The sequence below is a fragment of the Gadus macrocephalus genome, chromosome 14 (assembly GCF_031168955.1).
Source record: "Gadus macrocephalus chromosome 14, ASM3116895v1".
Lineage (NCBI taxonomy): Eukaryota > Metazoa > Chordata > Actinopteri > Gadiformes > Gadidae > Gadus > Gadus macrocephalus.
The window spans coordinates 16,789,518-16,808,816 of NC_082395.1; positions in this window are offsets into that span (position 1 = coordinate 16,789,518).

Consider the following 19,299-nt stretch of genomic DNA (forward strand, 5'->3'; position numbering starts at 1 on the left):
CATGGCTCTATATCAAACACAATAGATCCAAATCATCGATTTCATCATGTAATTGAGTAGAACTGTGATAAGAATAAAAAAGGACAAATTAATTAGTGAAAAGATGGGCTCAGGCAGTAGCTATGGAACAAGTTCAAGTTCAAGTTATTTATTTGTAAAACGTACAAAATAACATGCAAAGCAGTCATAGCTGGCAATGCCATTTTTGTATCCCAAGCTCTCCATAACAATGCAAAAAAAAAAAAAAAAAGTATAAGAAGACAAAAGAGTAACAAGAGTAAAAACGTATGCAAGGAAACAAACAAACAAACAAACAAACAAGCAGGTAAGGGAATGGGGAGCGGCAGCAGGTGAACAGAGATAACAGAGAGGGGTCCACATTAAGATGGTGGAGGCAGTGGCAGGGGGCTGGGGTCCAGACTTGTCTTCAGCACTCCAACAGCCAATTAGAGAGGCTATTAGACTTAGGGAGCGAGAGAGATAGAGAGAGTAAGAAAGAGAGAGAGAGAAACACATAAAAAAGGGCTGAAAGAAAGTTCACTGCCACTACAACACAAGAGTGCATGAATGTAAAGCTTTTTTTTTTTTCATGCTGAATAATAGTCTTCATCCCATTACTGTCTCCCTTTCTCTCTCGGTGTCCCTCCCTCTCACTTGCGCGTTCCCTCCCTTCAACCCTCTCATCTCCTGTCCCTCTCCATCCTCTCCCCTCTCCCCCTCCATTCCACTTCTCCCTCTCTCTATCCTCTCTTCCACCCCCTCTCTCCCTCCCTCCTCCCTTCCTCCCCATCCTCCCTCGGTCTCTCCCCTCTAGATGTGGGCAGAGTGTTTCTGGTTTATTAGCCATCTCACTGGAGACAGGACACCCTCGCCAAAGAGCAGCAGCCTTTATTAAAGACGTTGGAAGAGAGAACGGAGCGCATTGAGATTCAGATTGAGATCAGTAAAACAACACTGCATGTGAGTTTGTGTGTGTGTGTGTGGGAGGGGGGTGTGTACGTGTGTTTTTTGTTTTTGCGTATGCCGGAAGTAATTGTTAGTTAGAGATGGAGCTTATATCCATGTTAATCAAATTATAATATTCAGTGTTTTTCAAGTTTCACGCCTACACACACACACACACACACACACACACACACACACACACACACACACACACACACACACACACACACACACACACACACACACACACACACACACACACACACACAAACATACACGCACAGATGCGCATACACACAGATACATGTGAACATATTTTCTTTCCTTCAATTTCAACATACAAATTATTAAACATCACAAACATAGTAGAATTCATACTCATTATACCCTATGTAAAAATCAGAAACAAAACTTCGCCCAAATTGGGTGAAGGAGATTGAGATTTTCCTGGCGTTAAAAATAACCTTTAGATGCAATACTTGCAAGACTAAGGAAGCTTTCACAGATATTTTACACCCAACATTGCTACTTGCTATCAAACACAAATGACCTGGGTAGAATTCCATGAGGGTAATCCCTCAAAACAGACACATTCAGAATGAGATCTGCCCCAGCCCAGCAGACAACGACCAACCCAAGTAATGACCAGTGGGGATCTCTCTATTACTCTCCTCCATGTTCTCTTCCAGAGCCTTCTGTGTCTCCTCTGTTTCTATTAAAACACTGTTTGTAGAGTACTGCTAGGTCTCTAATAATACTTGTACAATATACTCGCTGGATCTCTTCTTCACTCTGGGTCTTGGCTCTCTGAAAACTGCTGTTTATTTGTAGTTATTAATAACTGCTTCAAGTGGCTAGTCAAAACCCACATCACCTCTTTACCCTCTGGCACCCCGTCACAGATAGAGAGATGAAGCCATCACCCTCCAACTGCCCTCCCTCACCAGGACCAGAGGAACACAGGTGAGAATGCTCTTTATTAACTATAGCTCAGCATTCTCCACCATGGTGACCTCTAAGCTCATCATTAAGCTCAAGGACCTAGGATTCCACCCAGCCCCTCTGTAGCCGGATCCAGGGCTCCCTGACAGGCAGACTGCAGGATGCGCAACTCCTCCACAACGAATCGCAGCCCTGGTGCACCCCAGGGCTGGGTGCTTAGCCCCCTCATGTACTCCCTGTTCCTGACTGTATGGCCATTCACAGCTCAAACACCATCATCACATTTGCTGACGCCACAGTCATCGGCCTGATCCCCGGCAATGACGATAAGGCCTGCAGAGAGGAGGTGAGAACCCGGACATCATGATACCATGACAACCCCTTCCATATCAATGACAACAAAATCAACAGAGCTTATCCTGGACTACAGTAGGGTGAACATGTCCTGATTTACATCAATGAGGTGGTGGTTAAGAGAGTGAGCAACTGCAGGTACCTTTGCATAAAGTAGGACTCTTCCTGGTCCCATCACACTGGCTAGTCAAAGCTCGAGACAAGGGTCCTTCTTCCTCCACAGGCTGAGGTGGTACGGCATAGACTCCAGGATACTCTGCAACTTCTTTATCAATGCACCGTTGAGAGTATCCTTACTGGCTGCATCACAGCCTGGTATGGCTATTACACCACTCTTTGACAAAAAGCTCAACAGAAGATGGTGAAACTGCACAGCAAAGAGCCAGGACGGGGCTGCCATCCATGCAGGAACTCTACACACAGAGGTGTAGCAGGAAGGCCCATAGTTTATTCTTGGACAAAGCCTATGTAGCCACAAAGCCTTCATGTCTGGCAAACGTTGTCAACGCACCCAAACCACCAGGTTCAGGCACAGCCTTGTCCCCCCAACAACAACAGGACTTCAGAACTCTCGCATTCTCCCACCAGAATCCTACACACATTGTTTTATATTCTAAACATATATTCTAACACACACAGCACACTACTACTACTACTACTACTACTACTACTACTACTACTACTTCTAGTTCTTCATCACTTTATGGTTAAAAAACATCCTTTGCACTAGCCAAATCGGATGCTGACACTGTACTGCTCTACTGCACGATATCTGTTATCCATTCCACACTACCTGGCATGATGGAAAAGTAATAATCCAATGAAACTAAACAGAATCAGGACACGTTTTCAGCTTATCGCTGTGGATCTCCCAATATATCAATCAAACGTCATTTACTTTAGCTACTGTTTAACAAGGGAAAAAAACAAGAATAAATACAAATACCAGAAAATTTGACATTTACAAACAAGGGCCTGTCATGAGCTTCTTCAATAAATACTTTTAAGAACAGATGAAGCCAAAAAATAATTGCAGCAATAATTCTCTGAAGTGCATTATGAAGTGAAGTGCCAGGGCTTGGGTTAGGCTGTCACACTTTAGGTTCTATTAATCCTTTTGAGACAGGCCAGTTTGGTATGAGGTTGTCAACCATTGGCCTTATTGAGCACTCAACGGCTCACTAAAAGCTTTAATATTGCCAGTTCCTCAATGCCAAAGTCTCTTTGTTTTCAAAGGAGATGTTTCCTGCCTTTATGTTTGCCTTCATCAGAAATGTTCTGACATGATAATGCAGACCAACATAAAATCAAGTTGTTATCAAAAAAGCTTGTCAAGTCTTTGTTCGGAAAAGAAAATTAGAAAACTCATGACAACGGGTTGTCTTCTGACCAGGGTCTTCCCAATCGATGCACACACAGAAATAGACCCCTAATATTTTCACAGGTATTTTCCAAATCAAAACATCAGACTGGATCAACACGCTGAAGCACAGGTTTAGTTTTGTCTGCTGAATTCGACCTGTGCTTAGGGAGTAGCATTTTGAGACGTGAGAACCCTCCTACTGCGGCCCATTCTCGCACCATGTCTGCCACTTCTGAAGGATTAATGGAGCCAACAGGAGCTTCTACCGGATCAATTCTCAATCAGATTTTTTCTTCTTATTTAAATTATCGTTTGCCTGTCAAGTTGTTTGCCTGTCACATTCTTTCTTGTTTATTTGCAAAATCTCAACGAATATTTTATTATTCCAATTACAGTATACAGTATTTCAAAATGTTTATATTGTATTTGTTTTGACTTTCGGATAGTTAGTTACAAATCCAATACATTTTCTTGTTTTCCGGCATGTTTTGATATCTCAAATGTTGTGTCTAATCTAACGTCCAAAACCATTCAATCTGCTTTATTCTAATCTCAACTCATATAACATAATCAAATTAATTTCATTTTCTAAATCAACATAACTCTAATCTTATCTAATCTCATCTATTCTAAAACCTAACCCTGATCTCAGTGCATTTCTCAGGCAGTCGAAGGATTGGCTCACTATCATTCATTCTCTCCTCTTCCTCTGTCTGCCTTGCTGTTGGCTTCATTGGGCACCTGGCAGAGCTAAGCAGTCTGCTGGGCTTCTATAGTTTCCATATCTTCCAGATATTCCATGACTTGGCTGTGTATCACACACAGGCGGGAAATTTGTGTGAAGTGCAAAACGTGAACAAATAGAACACAAACGCACGCATAAACTTTCCTCCTTTGTATCACCATTATACACGCACACACACACACACACACACACACACACACACACACACACACACACACACACACACACTCACTCAGTCACTCAGTCACTCACTCACTCACTCACTCACTCACTCACTCACTCACTCACTCACTCACTCACATACACGCGTATATACTGTATATATGCACACATACACACACCAACACGCAGCACACACACGCACACACGCACACACACACACACACACACACACACACACACACACACACACACACACACACACATACATACACACATATACTGTATATATGCACACATACACACACCAACATGCACCACACACACACACACACACACACACACACACACACACACACACACACACACACACACACACACACACACACACACACACACACACACACACACACACACACACTCCCTCACACTCCCTCACACTCGCAAAAACGTGTGTATTGTCAATTAAATAAATAATTATGGGTACTACATTTTAACCTGAAAGAGAATTATATTAATTTATTAAAAAAGCCAAATAATAAAACATTCCTTGTCAAAACACCCCACTCATGTCATCATTGCAACACACACACACACACAGACACAAGCACACACACGCACACACAAACACACACAAACACACAAACATAAACACACAAACACACCGTGTCCCCCTTATCCCTCTGCCCTGTGGGTGGGTGATGCAAGAGTGGTGTGAGCGTGGTGTGAAGGGGTTAGCATGAATACCTGCAGAGTGTAACACCTGAACAGGAGGTTAGCGCTGTCGCCAACCCAGCGTAGACTACAGCTCTGTGGCTCTGCCAGCACCAGCTCCTTGATGGGGACTGCTGGGCCAAGGAGCTGGCAGCTGCCAGCAGGTGGTGGGAAAGAGTGTTTGTTTGTGTGTGTGTGTGTGTGTGTGTGTGTGTGTGTGTGTGTGTGTGTGTGTGTGTGTGTGTGTGTGTGTGTGTGTGTGTGTGTGCGTATGTGTTTAAGTGTGTGCGTTTGTGTCTGTTTGAGGGAGAGAGAGAGAGAGAGAGAGAGAGAGAGAGAGAGAGAGAGAGAGAGAGAGAGAGAGAGAGAGAGAGGAGTATGTGAAAGGTTGTGAATGTGTGTGTGTGTGTGTTTATGTGCTTTCATATGTGTGTTGTTTTGTGTGTTGATGCGTGCATGTGTGTGGAACAAGTAATAAGCCATCCAAGCCAGAGTTTTCTGTTTAGTAATTTTCATGAAAGTGGATTCTTTGTCAGGAAGGACCGAGTATATAAGACAGCCTTGCATGCACCAGCAAGGCTGTTAGTATGGGTAGTATGGGTAACCATGTATGGGTAGCATAGTATGGGTAACCATGGAAATACAGCATCCCTGTAGATTGAGTAACACGTTTATTAAGGATCGGCAGGGGAAATAGAGTGAGGATCTATGGCATGTTATTTGCACTTGTCTCACCAAGTGATGACTTTTCTTTATGATAGGGCATCACATTAAAATACCCTTCATGTATTAATGAATGTATTTGAAGTGGATTGGGTGTTTGCAACCCAGCTGAAAAGGTAGTCCAAACAGTTAGTTTCCATTCTCCACCTGTCCACCAGATGTCCTAAGACTTTTCCCCTTGCCTCACGCAGCATGTTTACATGCACAGCTTAATCCGATTAAAGCCATAGTTCAACTATGCTCCTCAATTGGCCAGCTGCAATTGTCCGATTATACATGGCGGTGAGAAAATCGATTCATTAGCAGAAGCATGCCATACCTCGGTACAATAGGTGGTACCCATTTCAACTATTGGTATTAGTGCCACCGGCTGACCTCTTAACGCCACCAGTAACAACAAACTCAGGTGGCCGCAGCATTCGAGAAAGATGTTTTCAGCAGAAAGCGGTCAGTTCACTTCGTGTCCATGTCATCTCTCCGACACTCAGTTTTTCCGACCTCTCGGTCGTATGCAGACTCCTCCAGCGGCGGAGCCCCCCCTCCAGTGGCGGAGCCTCTGCCGCCGAGTCCGCATATGGCAACAATCCCTTTCTCCTCCATGTCGCAGTTGAATCTGGACTTCAGAGAGTCAAAGCCAAGGTCCCTTTCCCCCAATTCCTTCTCCACCATGGCCGAGATAGCCCCCACTACGAGTCTTTACTTATTATGGAAGTACCAGAGAGTCTGAGAACCCGACGCAGTCTTTAAGATTCATAATATCAGAGAATATCCCCGTCAGTTCGGCCACGGTGCAATGAATGAAAGATCGTAAACACATCGGAAGAAAGATTTATTTTTTTATTTTGACGGATGTGCCCGAAGTGAATACTTTACCACCTCGATGATGACCAACATTTAGAAAAACCTGTACTTCTAATTCAGCCTTGGGTGAAGTCGAAGCGTAGTGTGTACTGAATGCATATTGATCATGATACGCTTCCTCCATCTTCTGCGCCACCTTTTTGAATAAATCGCCGTTTCTCGTTATCCGATGGCGACAACAACACGATGACTGTCTCCTTCTACTTCCGGCTCAAAGATCTCGAGCATGTGTAGAATGCAAAATCCAATACCAATTTGATTGACCGTAAACATGCACGCTTAATGCGACTATCGATTGAATAATCTAGGGGTCTTAATTAAACTATGAGAAACCCGATTAGATTAAACTTTAGTCAGACTAAGGTGTATACATGCACCTTAAAAATCCAATCATAGTTGGACTAACCCAATAATTCAATTTTCTTGAGTGTCATGTAAACGCACTGACAGATCCTGCCACTCCCACCTGCTATCACTTCATTCCCCTCACCTGAGCGTCCTTGTCGATCTTCTCCCCTGCACCTCATTCCCTGATCAGTCTCTCCACATATATAGTTCACTTCCTTTCTTCCATTGTCGGTTTGCTATATTTGTCATGCCTCTGTGTCAACTTTTAGTTTTTTTCCAGTAATTAGTCCCTTCAATGGCAGTTCTTAGATCTAAGATTTTTGAGTTTTCTTTATTAAATCCGTTTTTGTAACATTTCCCCTGAGTTCTGGTCTGAATTTGGGTCTATCCCTTTGGACCCAGCTGCCCTGCTAGCATTGGTCTTGACAGAAACACGATGACACATTTTCCCAGAGGCATCTGAGAGCAAGATAGGCCAAACCAGGCATGCTCGTTATCGTCATGTAAAGCATGTCAATTTTAAGTTGATCTAGATAAAACCGGAAAACGTCTCAATGAAGCATGTGTCTCACACATATTTATTGGATCGGTGCATGTATGTCATAATGTATCTATCTCTCACTCGAGACGTCGTTCTGAAGTCACTAGGTGGCTCTCACCCGCCGGCGCTCCTACCGAGTTTTGAGTAACTGTTTTTGGGCCGTTGAATTGGAACAGTGCTCCTTGTGATGATCACGCGTGGTCCGTTTCCATTCCTCTGTGCCATGCTTTAGACTGGTCTGCTTTCAAGTTTGTGCTGTTGCTCATTAAAAAAAAAGAATCCCTTCTCAAAATAACATTACATTTCATGTCAATAGAGCTGAGGCACAAACCAGCCCAGATGGCGTGTTCCGAAAAAATAAAACAAGAGAGGAAGGGAGATGGTTGCATCTGGAGCCAAGGGGCCAGATGGTGAGAGCTGCTGATATGGGACGCCAAGACACTGGAAATACAAGCGTGAATAAGGGAGGGGTCACACAGGTTTTTTGGTATTGAAAAAGAGTTGTTGACACCCACCACCACCACCACCACAAACTCGACCAAAGCACAGATCGTTTATGAGGGCCCTTCATTTACCATGATGTAAAAAGGACAGATAAGCAATAAGCTTGTCAGACATCGTAAACAAGACAGCAATGTTCTGTACTCTTAACCTCATTCCCAGGGGTGATAATCTCACAACAGATGGATTAGTGTACTTTGAATATGTTAACAGTGGCGAGAGGCAGGGATGGAAATGTTCCGGCCATTTCTTGTCAAATTGATCTATAAATGGATTAATCCAAAGATTCAACATAATTCTTCTCCTTGCCATTGTTTTTTTATCCGGCTCTTCTTCCTCTATTTCGTAGGACTGTTAACTGATAACACTGCTCACATGGAGTGAGAGAATGTCATTTGTAGGTACGTTGTTGGAATCTTCAAAACGGCCTGGATGCTCGCCGCTAATACTCAGTGTCCTCTAGTCTGCTCTACACTACTTTATAGTGTACACATTTATGAACTAAACACTAATGTCAATTGTAAAAAACTATAAGTGCAGTACTGTAACCTGTACACTGCTGTATACTGTGGTTGGCTCATTTTTGTATCATTATACTGAAGCAGTTGGAAGATTTCCGTCGGTTTTAGTATATATTTATGTTTATATCTATCTGTATATAATATATATATCCTGTTGACATCATTGCTTAACCGATTAGCATGCAGCAGTAGCCGTAGTAGCACTCATGTTTCACTGATTGGCAGTTTGTTTGTTTGAGTGACGGATGGTATATTCATTGATTGATTTACATTCGGCATGACGCATATTGTACGTTTTTAATTAATTATTTGGCAGTGCTGGCGATGCTGCAGACTCCAATGTAAGTAAAAACGAGAGCGAGGTGAGAACGTCTCAGCCAGAGTACTACAGTTTATCTAAGACATGAATCAGAGCCTGTCCCATTCTGCTATCAAACTGTACAACTGATTGATGCTTCTGGAACCACTTTTACGGTGATGTCACATTTTGGTTTTACAAGATGACTTTTTCCACACACACTCCTTCATTACAATGTATACGACATAAAGTGGAGCCATCTTTGACAAATGATGAGGTGTGTTTAATTATACATAGGGAGTTTAAAGCAAGTGAGAGCAAAGAGGGAGGGAGGGAGGGAGGGAGGGAGGGAGGGAGGGAGAGAGAGAGAGAGAGAGAGAGAGAGAGAGAGAGAGAGAGCCGTTGGAAGACAGAGGTAATGAGGGAGGGAGCCAAGATAGAGATGGTAAGAAGAAGGGAGAGAGCGCTAAAGGGAGAACAATAGAAAGAGCTAATGAGAGAGGGATAAAAGAGAAAGAGAGAAAGAGGGTAAGTTGGGCTCCATAATTAGCTTTTCGAATTTTGTCATTTTATCTGTCAGAGAGGAGATATATACTAGACCATGGTTTTACTATGAAACACTCCATTCTTGTACTTGCCAAATGGTCAAATACATCCACTGCTGGCAGGTGTTCATTTAAGACCTGTGATGGAGCTAAAAAAAGGCGGAAAAGGAGACAGAGAGAGAGATAGGGCGACAAATATAGATGGATGGAGAGAGAGAGAGAGAGAGAGAGAGAGAGGGAGGGAGGGAGGGAGGGAGGGAGGGAGAGAGAGAGAGGGGGGGCTAAAAGGGAGGAGGTGTGTGTGATGTGCCCTCACGGACACGGTGCTATCCGTAGCCACCTAATCTCTACACGGTGAAGCCCCTTTCACCGTGATAGCCCGTGTTTTTACTCTCCTCGATGACCCCAAAAGGTCACCGGCTGACTCAATGGTTTACATGCTGGCATCAGTGTTTCATGGAGAGCTAGCCAGCCGTAAGTTAATTAATACAGTCCCGTTTACAAGGCATCTGGCGAGAGCTCCATCACTGCAGGTCAGCGCTTGTGGTAAGGGGTCAGTGGTTCTCAAAGCACATATACACACATGCACACGGTTGCATGCACGCACACGCACGCACACACCCACGCACACACACACACACACCCACACACACACACACACACACACACACACACACACACACACACACACACACACACACACACACACACACACACACACACACACACATTTTTTTTTCGTCATCATAATTTGTGTGTCTACAAACTGGATATGTTGTGTGTGTGCTTATTTGTATTTTGTACTGACATGATTATGTTTACATTGTTTTAATATACAATACATATAGCAGCGGACTCACTGTGTTTGTTTCCAGATCAATACCTCAGTTGTTTGCTGCAGATATTAAGAGGGAACTGTCTATTCCCTGGATGATAATTAAAAATTTCCAAGCAAATATACACTACATCAAGGAATACACAACTTCTGACTTCCAGGGATAAATTACGTATCATCAGGGTTGAATGAGCTCCTTATTGAACTATTTTTTTCCTTTGTTAGATAGGCCTATTATACGTAATTCAGGTTATCTTGAACAATACACAGAACACAACACTGACAATTGCTAAGAAGTGATGGCTCTCTGTGTCCTTCTAACTGCTGTCATGCTTTCTTTAGTGAGTAAGCACTCGGTTAGATGATTCCTTACTTTGTTAGCTCCATGGACAGCTCTCTCTCTTCAAATAAAGACTGTTAGTTCTAGCTCTCCACATCTTTTGTGTTTTCAAGGCTTCTTCTTTAATTATGCTACATAATCATCAAATAATTATAGAGGTTTAAATTTTACAATCAAGAATTAAATTTCATATTCTAGCATATGGAATAAATACTGACATATAAAGTTGTAGTTGAAAAGCTAAAACACACTTTAGAAGCATATTATTATTTTATTTGAGAAATGTTTGAAAGGCAAACATTTAGAAAAGAAGTATGAATATGACATGACCTTTTGATCCATGAGTATATAGGTATTTTTTTATTACCAATTGCTTGTATTTTCTCATAAAGTATGGATTTAATACATTATTTGCAGACCTCTATGGAATGAAAATAAAGTCATTTCTTAGGTTAAAATTATAGTTCCACACTATAAATAAGTGTGGACCTGTTGGTTGCTTACAGTTTTGGTGATTTAATATGTGTTGTGCTCTATAACTTCAAATCAAATAAGTAAATCAATAAATATTTCAAATATGTATGTAATCAAAGAAATTTACTTCAAAAACCAAGAAAAAGAAACTAGAAGAATCTGCAAAAAATACTTCTTGAAGAACTACTATGTTTTTCAAGAACTACAATGTTCTCCAAGAACTACAATGTTCTCCAAGAACTACAATGTTCTCCAAGAACTGCAACGTCCTTTCGGAGCTACAAGAGGACTTAGAGGACGTTTTTTTGCCTGCTCCCTCTCTATTCATCAAACACACACACACACACACACACACACACACACACACACACACACACACACACACACACACACACACACACACACACACACACACACACACACAGTCTGACAGGGGCGTTATATGGCCTAGGATAGCCGGCCTTGCATGTGAGGCCATTATGCAGGCGCTCTCCTCCCGTGCTGAATGCAGGTGGGGCGCGGGACCTACTTATTACAGCCCAGATGTGCCTGTAATCCATCACTGTCTCCTCCCCCCATGCCCCCATCAAACACCGGAGGGTGACTGCTCTACAGCCCCGAGAGAGAGAGAGAGAGAGAGAGAGAGAGAGAGAGAGAGAGAGAGAGAGAGAGAGAGAGAGAGAGAGAGAGAGAGAGAGAGAGAGAGAGAGAGAGAGAGAGAGAGAGAGAGAGAGCATCCCTTTATTGTTATTTTTTTCCATTAAACCCTTTTTATGGTTTTCTTTACTGTTTATATAACGGATATTAAACCTGTTAATGACGTGTGAAATGCACGGTAAGTTTTTATGATTGCAATCTACCCTGATTAAATTCAGTATTTGCCATGCTCCGTAAAAAAATAGAGTTAGTCATCCATTTATTCACCGCCGTCAGTATTCAGCCTACAGTATGTATACACTTTTTAATCTATATATATATATTTGGTATTACCAAACCTAAACAAACATAAATACAGCATTAAATGACCTCAATGACATTGTACACTGACTATCATAGACGTAATACAAAAAAACACAACAACATTAAAGATAAAATGAAAGGGTTCTTTCACCTCCAAAAAAGGACATTTAATCCTCAATAAAAACAAGCAGCACCACATCAACAAATGCCAAATCAGGGTTGTGTAGCAAACCGTCAGGTGCCTGAAATCAATATTCATTTGTGAGTCCCTACAACGCTCGGTTTTTGAATGAATAAAAATACTAAATCTACACTCATTAACTACGCTACAAAGACTTTAGTTGAGAGGGAAGGGGGTTCTGACACGACGCTTTAATAGACACAGGAAGTCATGATTCAGACAGCGACCAAACACACCTCAAGTCACACTGACGTCACGTTCCCTAGTTAGCTTCGGCCCTCACTTGATCCTCTTCCAATCAATTGACGGACCGAACCTGCTGATTGGCTGATTGGCTACGGCGGCTGCTTCTGCTCTGATGAACAAGTAGCGCTTATAAAAACAGAAACGCTCATATCAATTCTCATTCGTTCTGAGACAAAGCCTCCGGGCTGTTGCTGTTCCCGTCTCGTCCCGCGGAGGTCATGTATGTAGTTCCCCTTGGATTCAGCAGCCTCAGCCTTGCCAGCGAATTCTGTTGCTTTGTTTCTTTAGTCTTGTCAAAAACCCAATGGTTCCTTCGCTCCTGTTATAACAAAACAAATGACTTCTGCCCCCCCCCCCATCGCCGCCTGTCCCGACCACCACCCCCAGCCCCCACACCTTTGACCCAAGCTCTCTCAAGTATGGCCATGGGTTGGCCGATCAATTCAGCCCCCAGTGTCAACCGACTGGCACGGAAAAGCTGGATCAGAAAATAAGAAACAGCTGCATAATCGAACGAGTGATGTCTGTCCGCAGTTCTGTCCGGAAGCCCGTCTGTCACGAGATCGATGCAAACGATGACAGCGGACCGAAGACAAACCCCTGTCCACATCATCATCTCTCTTCTTGGACCACCGAGGGGGGGGAAGCCAGCAGACATTGCGGAGGGGATCAGTGGGTTGTTGTTGTTGCTGTTGTTGTTGTTACGAACGCCAATTGTAAGAGATTCCGCCAACATCCTTCAAAGTGACCAGGTCCGTAGAGCGGGCTGGACAGAGCAAGGTGGAAGCTCTCTTCTGAGAGACGTGTGATCGCTGTGGCAGACCAGGCCCTCTAATGGGGATGGGGAGCGTTAAGGGGAAGCCATGTGGACACAACATGTGTGTCCATGCTGGCTATTGGTGTTCAACCCAGGCAAATTAAGAGGTTCAGGCATCCCTTTCCTCTTCCAACTCTTTCTACCCTCTCATCTTCATTCACAATTCAGTCATACATAATACTCAATAATAATATTTTCAGATGTGTACTTAATTAACCAGCCTGTCATTTATGAACGAAGCAAATGGTATAATTGGAATATAAATACAAATAGAATGCATTGAGAGATTTTACTTTGATTTTCTGTTACTGTTGGTCTTTCTTAACTAAAGCCAGCGTATTCTAAATGTGTCATACTTTCATTTTCTTTTATTTCATATGCCCGCATGAAAAAGAGTCTGCTGTTGTTTCAATAGGATATATTTCCCAAACTATAATCTTAGACTTAGATATTTGTCATATTTAGAGGGCATAGATGTTCAAAGGGGTTTTGTGTTGGTAGGCGCCATCTTTAACTGCATCTTCCATCCTACAGCAATAACACAGGATGGCATAACGTAGGGAGGTTGGGACATAGGTTATCAATCAATATCAAAATACCTACACCAAATGAGAAATGTATATCTTTACCCATTGCTGCATAACTTTTTTGACTTTATTTCTTGATCATTTCTGTCTTGTGTATTATGAATGCAAATATTTGCATATTTGCGTAATAGATGTGGGTGTGAGTGTATGTGTGCGTGACGGCCTTTTAACCATCTTACTTGAGAGTCAAGACAACATTCTTTCCTCCATCTCCTCCCTCCAGCCTCTCATCCATTTTATCATATTTTTTCCGATCCTGTGTTGGCTTTCCCCCAGGGCTCTGAGTTAACTGTGAGTGATGGGGCGAGTTCACAGGCCAACCGTTCAGCCAAACACATTTTTTTTTATATTCAACCAAATCAATATCAAAGTCAATTCAACTCACAGTGCGCTTAAGCTGTGGTGATAATACTGAATATTTGGAGGGTGAATATGTATGTGTTTATGTAAATACTTTATTCAAAGAACAAAAGGATGCACTGAAAATAAACTTGAGTTTTAAGTGTGCTACTCACCAAATGAATCAGATCAACTCCTCTGCTTGTGGGCACCGGGGACGCAGACAGACAACACATCAACTGAATCATCAGCAAGGCTGGCTTTGTTCTCTGAGCTGCAGGAGTGACAGGTAGATACATCCAATTTGTCAAATGTCAGGGGAATGACGGACTTACTTCCCCATCTGTCAGACCGACTGAGAGGCTGAGTGACTTCTACTGGCTTTGAACTGAAAGGAAGAAACTGAGCTTTCGAAGAGGTAGTCCAGTGTATACATTGACACCACACACACACACACACACACACACACACACACACACACACACACACTAGAGGAAGCCGAGGCATCAGAGGTGTTCATATAACCCATGTGCGTTCTGTTCTCATCCGATTGGTTATTGGATTTGAGATCCCACTAGATCGAATCAGACCGTAAGAGCAAGAGGTTGAGTACGATAGGTCTATAGGTCTTTTTCCTCATAGGTCCGCCTTTTTTCAAATGACTGTGACTCTTATTTCTGTTTGATCAAATCCTAAACTCAGATATAAAAGAGGACCATTGATTGGGAAGGAACTGCTTGTCAGTCAGTTACTTCATGCAGGCTACTTAACCCTCATAGGGTGTTCGTGTTTTTGTTACACAGGAGGTGCTGCTGGGTCTGGTGGACCCATTGCCTTTTAATTCAACATACTCAAGTTTTTTTTTTTAAATACTCACCAGATGGTTACTTCATCCCAATTGCAAGTAATGTAAACAACACATATGTTAAATTTGTTCACTTTACCTTTGTTAAATCACATTTATGAATAGAGGTGCCACTCGTTTTTGTTTCTTTTTTGCATTAAAATGCAACAAAATAAGGAAATGCCTCATAAAACAGGCATAACTGGGAAATAATCAACATCATTAGAAATTGAAACATACTCAATAACATCTGTCTGAACAACACATTAAAGCCTTTGAACACGGCCATTATACGTATATCAGACTATACCACACATGAGGGGCAGAGTCTCACTGTGTGTGTATTGCATATGTATTTTTTGCACTGGTTGCATGTATATTGTGCTTTTCTGTCCATCATGGGTCCACACACTTCACAGCGTTTCTTTTTGGCTGACGGGCTGGTCCGCTGCTTGCGGGTTGTTCCTGGGGCTGGCTGCTTGCGGGTTGTTCCTGGGCCTGGCTGCTCGCGGGTTGTTCCTGGGGCTGGCTGCTCGCGGGTTGTTCCTGGGGCTGGCTGCTCGCGGGTTGTTCCTGGGGCTGGCTGCTCGCGGGTTGTTCCTGGGGCTGGCTGCTTGCGGGTTGGTCCTGGGGTTGGCTGCTCGTGGGTTGGTCCTGGGGTTGGCTGCTCGCGGGCTGGTCCTGGCTGCTCACGTGATGGTCCTGGGGCTGGCTGCTTGCGGGTTGTTCCTGGGGCTGGCTGCTTGCGGGTTGGTCCTGGAGTTGGCTGCTCGCGGGTTGGTCCTGGGGTTGGCTGCTCGCGGGCTGGTCCTGGCTGCCCACGGGATGGTCCTGGGGCTGGCTGCTTGCGGGCTGGTCCTGCCTGCTCACGGGATGGTCCTGGGGCTTGCTGCTCGCAGGCTTGTCCTGGCTGCTGAAGGGCTAGTCCTGAGGCTCTTTTACGTTTCGGAGCTGGCTGATGCTCATCCTCCTCTTCAAACTCTGAAATGTTATCCTCACTTTCCGAAACTATTTCCTCTGCATCACCATCAAAACCCTCTGTCTCTTCAAATATCAGCTGTAAGGCAGTCTGAACAGAGAATTGCTTTGCCATCTTGATCAGTTGTGGTATGGAACCACGCTGACAGAGCTTTTTTATAGTGTCAGGTCCCCAAGCTTGATAGTGTTGGGTGCTCCAATTTTGCAACCTTGTGCAGGAACAGTGGGTGCACACTGTGGGTGCTCACACCAAGGGCCCATTCACCTGCTTTACTCTTTCCCCCTCTCTCTTTCCCTCTCTCTCTCTCTCTCACACACACACACACACACACACACACACACACACACACACACACACACACACACACACACACACACACACACACACACACACACACACACACACACACACACACACACACACACACACAGAGAGGAAGAAGGGAGAATGAGGGTGCACAGAACCTATGATTTCCACACTTAAACTAGCTCCGGGTCCACTGGACCCGAACACCCTGTGTGTAATATAAATGTGATGGGGGGGTATACAGGGGGGGGTCATTGAAAATGTTTTCTGATTCATGTTCCTCACAGAAAATTAGCCAAAGCCAATGAATCTTAGTTCAAAATAATAATTATTTGTATCACTTTTATAAAGCTAAAAACTGAAAACGGGTCCCACAGACCCGAACACCTTATAAGGGTTAAATGAAATCTATACTTTTTTTTCTAAGGGTGTGCTAACAAAGGCCCTCGCAATGATCAGATCACAGGGCTTCACAGCGTCCCAATGCTGTGGCATTCTAAAGTCGTACATTACTCCGCTAATGATCAAGAAACATGCGGCCCCTTAAAGCCCCTTTCAGACACGGTTGAATGATTTCAGAGCATTAAAGAGTTTTGACATCGTTTAACTGAGCACGATTTGATTTGTCTATGTTGGTTAGCTGTTTGACAATATAGTCTTTGTTTTTCTTTCTCGCACTAAGTGCAGATTTTATTAAAACCAGATGGTCCCCATTATTTATATACATCTTGCCCAGAACCAGCTGTCATCCACTTAGAACACCTTTTAATATATAACAAACTGACTTAAAAATGACCTGGAGATATATTCTGTTCACGACAGATCTTATAAAGATATTTTATGCAAATTTTCATCAATAACCATTACTTGTTAGATGAGAAAATGCAAGCTCACTACAAAGAAAGCCACACACACACACACACACACACACACACACACACACACACACACACACACACACACACACACACACACACACACACACACACACACACACACACACACACACACACACACACACACAAAGGGAAAGTTTTAAGGAGGTTGGGCAGGAGAATTGGGAAGTTGAGATCATTAAATATGTGAACATGTCATCCCATTGAACTGGACTTAAAAGCCTCTCAACACCAGGGGAAGATTCAGCTGTAATTACTGTAAAGACGGTCATTAGTTGGAACTCTTCTCTCCTTCCTCGCTTCTTCCTTCTCCTCGTTTCACTCCCTCAGCTCCTTGTTTAAAAAGCGTTTGGATAGGTTTCTCATAATTCACGTCCACATTGACAGGACTGAGTAACTGACTATTAAGCATGTTAGGAGATATGGACGTAGTGTCTATGTCTACATCCCCCATTGATTTAAAGACAAATGTTATGGTAAGTTATGCTTAGGTTTCATGTTATGGGCACCGCCATTGCTTGAGATGATTGCAACCAGCAATGGAAATCATCCATATTTTGACACATTGAGGATGGCAATAAACTGGCCGTCTCCCAGTAGTCCATGGCCAAAAGTCATTCATATTCAATCACTTTTGAATGAAATCAAACTGTTGAACGTGACCGGTCATAATTAATATTGAGATGTACCAGCCACCGAGATCCTCACCCAAAGAAGAAACAATATATTTGTTTTGTATCACTATGATGAAATCGCAATTTGGCTCCCACATGGGTTTCACAAACAGGGGGTCATGCCTGCCACTTGCCCCCCAAACCCAGTTTGATAAAGACTTAAGTAGACCTAGAATAAGCTAGGCTAGTCGCAACCAAACAAAACTAGACGAAGATACACTACACTACAATAAAATAGAATACTAAACTGAATGAGACACGAAGCCACATAAATCCATCAGAGTGGAGATAGAGAGGCAGAAGAGGTTTTCAAACTACTTTTTTAATGAGCAATCTAGCAAGGTTGCCCAGCACAGAATACAAAATGATAATGCACCACATGCATGCCCGCAGGTACCAACGTACGCACACACACACACACACACACACACACACACACACACACACACACACACACACACACACACACACACACACACACACACACACACACACACACTGTACTAGAACTCACTCATGCCCACTATGAGATGAGCCTCGACAAAAGCAAACACTCTGACCAAAGCCGTCCTGTTAACCAAACACGCACACAGCTTAGTCGATACATCAACCCTCCCTCTCTCAATTTCTTCTTAGAGACAAATGTGAGCGTGTTGTACCAGGGACAACAACAATTTACTTTTAACCATGCACCGACAATATCATTCTTGACCAATAAACACCAAAATATGTCATAAAATAAATCCTCAATTTTTAATGTCGTTTTTGCTGCTGTTGTGTATGTTAAAATAATGGGCTGGCCCAACATATAATAAATGATAATCTATTGTATTTTAGTATTGTATTGTATTGAATTTAAACATTATAATATTAATTTAAAACTTGAAATTGTAGTTTAGTACACGGCATAATTCTTTCAGGTTACTTTTCCTTTAAGATTGGTGATGCCTTTAATCAGCGAGGTTGTCAGGGATGACATACTCTTAAGACATTCTGATGTTTGTTATGTCTTAGCCATATTCACAATGCTAGCAAGAAGTATTACGTTTCTCTAATAATCCTCTCACTTGCTTGTATATTATGCCACTTGGAGAAACGCAAGACCGAAGAAGTTGTCAAGATTTGTTGTCACTGGGAGCACTTTAAAGTAACCGATAGCCTGTTTGCCTGCTGTGTTCCATATGCCAGATGCTTTCATAGCTGATATCATTAGTAAGTTGTAATAAAAGCTTTAGTAATAATATGTTTAATCTAATAATAA